At 51.5% G+C, this 4175-nt stretch overlaps 1 pseudogene; it reads left to right on the plus strand.

Moving 5' to 3' along the window:
- The first annotated feature begins 469 nt into the window (after window positions 1–469).
- Window positions 470–2545, plus strand: LOC103238877 (REST corepressor 2 pseudogene; annotated as a pseudogene).
- Window positions 2546–4175: the final 1630 nt, after the last annotated feature.

Genomic DNA, 4175 nt, shown 5'->3' on the forward strand with positions numbered 1-4175 from the left:
AATAATATTTTTTATTTATGGAGCTACTTCCTGTGTGCCAGGCATTGTGCTAAATGCTTTACACATATTATCTCATTTAATACACATGAAAATGCCATGTGATGGATGCTATTTTTCCAACCCACACTGAGGATGCTGAGGCTCAGAGAGCCCAAACCTGCATAGTTACTGAGTGGTGGGACAGTTTGGAACCTAGGCCTGACTGGGATCACTGCTGGCCTACAGAGTCTTTGTACAAAGAAAAAGGTGCCACTTCCTTTGGGAACACCCAGCCCCAAGCCAGGGTGCAAGGTTTGGTAAACGGAAGACAGGCTGGGTTTTAATTCCTTTTTCCTCCTTGGCTGGGTGCCCTTGTGCAAACCTCAGCCCCTCAGGGTGGCCCTTGCTGAGGCCCAAGCTCTTAATCATTACACTGGACTGCCAGTGGGCTGGGGTGGTAGGGGTAACACAGTTGCCACCGTCATGGTGGGATCAATTGGGCACGTAAGGGACTGTGAGTGCTGGCAAGGCAAACCTTACCTCCCTCACGGCTGGGAATGAATACGTGGGAGCCTAGGTCCATGAGTTCTGGGACCCAGGTGGGTGGGCTTCCAACAATCTTATAGGACAACCACAAGGGCCCCTTGACTTAGGCCAATTCTGCTTATTGCTAATTAGCCTCAAAACAGTTCTGTGTCTAGTCCTCAGTCAGCAAGAAATCCAGTTTGCCAGGATTGTGCCCCTAGGATTACACAGCTGTCCTTTCGCCATCATCCCCATGCCTCCTCCTCCTCCCACCAAATCAAAGAGAATGAGAAATGTATCTTTGACCATTTGGTTATGAATGTAAGTGTGCCTGTCCTCACAATTAAAGCTCCTGAATGTTCCAAATTTGCAGGTTTCATGGTGGGGAAAAAAAGGCCTCTGACAGCATAAATATTTAATCAACATTAAGAATGTCCAATAAATGAGGGGAATCAAGATTCAAATGGACTGGTTCAGATGATTAAAGTACAGAAGTCATAGCAGGGTAAAAATAAAGTATCCTCTAGGAAAGTAGCACCTTGGGGGCAGGGGCAAGATGGAAGATAGCACGTGGGGACCTCTCCAGGCCAGGCTGGGCATGGCACTCAGGGCAAGTGCGGCAACCACTGTCACTCTCGAAGGCTCCCGCGCCCCCTGGGGCAGTTGAGAGGGGTAATGCCCTCCGTGATGGAGAAGCCGAGTGTGAATCCCACAGCCGGGCCAAGATGGTGCCCAACGGCGGACAACCCCACTCTGAGGATGACAGCAGCGAGGAGGAGCACTCACACGACAGCATGATCCACATTGGAACCAATTACCAGGCTGTAATTCCAGAGAGCAAGCCTGAGAGCCTCACATGCTACAGCAACAAGAAGCTGAAGGGGATGCTGGTGTGGTCACCCAACCGCTGTGTGTCGGATGCCAAGCTTGACAAGTACATTGCGATGGCCACAGAGAAGCACAGCTACAACATTGAGCAGGTGCTGGGCATGCTCTTGTGGCATAAGCACCATGTGGAGAAGTCGCTGGCCGACCTGGCCAACTTCACCCCGTTCCCTGACAAGTGGACAGTAGAGGACAAGGTGTTGTTTGAACAGGCCTTTGGCTTCCACGACAAGTGTGGATCCAGCAGATGCTGCCCGACAAGTTGATTTCCAGCCTGGGTGAAATATCACTACTCTTGGAAGAAAACCCACAGCCGAACTGGCATGATGGACAGACAGGCCCGGGGGCTGAGGGGCTGTAAGGACAAAGAAGACAGTGATGAGTTCGAAGAGGGTCGAGGAGGCCTGAGAGAGAGAGAGCCCGATGATGGAGACCTCAAGAGAGAGGCACAGAGCATAAAGCAGAGGAACAGCAGCCCGCGCCAAGCCCTGGAGGGCGGCATTCATCCACTCCGCCCCCTGGAGGCCAACACCAAGTTCAACTTCTGCTGGACCACAGAGGAGCAGCTTTTGGCTGCCCAAGCCATCTGTAGGTATGACAAAGACTTTGGGACTATTGCAGAGGTGATTGGGAACAAGACTCTCACCCAGGTGAAGACCTTCTTTGTGAGCTACCGGCACTGCTTCAATCTGGAGGAGGTGCTGCAGGAATGGGAGGCTGAGCAGGATGGGGCCTGTGGAGCCACAGTCCCCATGGAGGAGGCTAGGAGAGGGGCTCCCTTGGCAGCCCCAGCCCTAGAAGAAGATGATGAGGTCCAGATTACATCGGTCTCCATGTCTGTGCTCCGATCAGTGCCCCCTGCACCACCCCCGCTCCACCTCCCCGCCCTAGACGCCCCCAACTGCTGAGGGCACCTTTGCCCATGGCTCCCACTCTGCTCTGACAGCCACCCACAATGCAACAGGGCCGCTTCCTCCAGCCCCGGTTGGCCCCCAGCCAGGCCCCACTGCCTGTCATCCTCCCTGCTCTGGCTGTCTCCTGCCACAGTGCCCATCCTGGCCCTCAGCCCCCATCCACCCTGGTTGGAGCCCCCAGTGCCCTCACTCTGAATCCTGAGGTCCTCCACCAACCACAGCCTCCAGGACCCCTTTGCTGACCATCCCCAGGCATCTTTGGTGTCACTGAGGGCAGAGGGGCTAGAGCTCTTGCCAGGTCTTTCCAAGATCTAGAGCTGCCAACAGCCCAGCCCAGACTTATGGGTTCTGCATGTGTTCCTGGCAGCTGGGCCTGTCTCCTGGATCCATGGCCTGGGGTCAGGGGCCTTTGAGCTGGACTGAGGCCACTTTTGCTTCATGGCCAGGACTGGAATGGCTGCCTCCTAGTCTGCTGGGGTTTGGCCTCTGGGACCTGCCCTTTGTGTGTCGGGGGTAGGGACCTTAGTGTAGGGGTGGGAGAGGACAGTTGGATGTGCTGGCTGTTCTCATTTCTCTTCTCTTCTTTTAGCAATAAGTCTTGGGTGAGGTGGGAAGGAGTCTGCAGGGGGAGGTGGGCAGAGGGGTCTTACAGCAGCAGAGGCTGGAAGGGAAGTTCTGTCTTCAGGGGCCAGCTGGGAAACGCTAAGGAGCTGAGGGTGCCCGCCAGGCCCACCTTCCAGAAGCTTGGAGAAATGGGGGTTGGGAACTTATGCAGACATGGATTTACTTTTCAACATGTTTTAAAAATTAAAAAAGAAAAACCTCCTTTAAAAAAAGTGGCATCTTTAGAGGGTTTCTATCTCTACTACATCGGTTTCCTTAAGTATAAAGGAACCAAAAGCATCCAATTTATCTCTTCATTATTAGTAGGGGGTGGCATAGGGTGAGGTCTGGAGATGAGGAAGTATAGCAATCTCTTAATAATCCTGGTAATAATGAATATCAATGGAATTTCTCAACTTTATTGAAGGGACTGCTGGAGTTCAGACTTAAGGAGAAATGTCTAAAAAGGAAAAAGCGGCATGCTTGGTTTTCTATCTTGTTTGAAAATATATTTCAAACGTTCAGCAGAATTTTAGAGATTATAACCACCCTCTGCCCCCACCACCTTCTGAACCCTTAGTCCCCAGTAGTTCTGATTTACTTTTAAGATTCTTTTAGTTTTATGTTTTAACTGAAAAAAAAAAAAATCCTACCCAGCCAGGTTCCCATCTGTCTGTATCACCGGGTTGAATTTAGTGTAGGAAAGCCTGTGCAAAGGGAATAAAAATGTAGCTTTTTTCCATTGCCAGATTCAGGGGAACCAACCATTTGGAAACAAAGGAGTTCCATTTTGACTAGCAGCCTTTCTGCTTTCCATCAGTGGACAAAGTGAATGTACAGGTTTAAACATCATCTGGGGGCACTTCTAGATCCATGTTTGGAGATAGATTGGTTTGTTATGATTCTGGCAGGAAACAGGTGACACATGCAAAGAGATACATTAATGGAGGTACCATGGTTGAGCCATGCCAGGATGAAGAGAGACCAGCAGAGGCCAGCCACAGCAACAAGCATGGAATCCCACAGGTCTGAGGAGGAGGGTGAGGGAGTGGTTACTGGGCCCACAGAAGGCTGTGGCTACAGTGTAGCTGTGAGAGAGGACTGCCCACAGGAGCTGTGGCCTTGGAGAGGGACACAGCCATGGCCATTGCACAGAGGGAGCTGGGAGAATAAATATTCAAACTTCACCCTACCTGTCCACCCCTAGATCTCCGGCTGGGGCTTCCCATTGGTTGAATCCAACCAGAAGCCAAAAGGCAAGAGTGATGT

This window comes from Chlorocebus sabaeus, chromosome 11, assembly GCF_047675955.1.
Source record: "Chlorocebus sabaeus isolate Y175 chromosome 11, mChlSab1.0.hap1, whole genome shotgun sequence".
In the NCBI taxonomy this organism is placed as follows: Eukaryota; Metazoa; Chordata; class Mammalia; order Primates; family Cercopithecidae; genus Chlorocebus; species Chlorocebus sabaeus.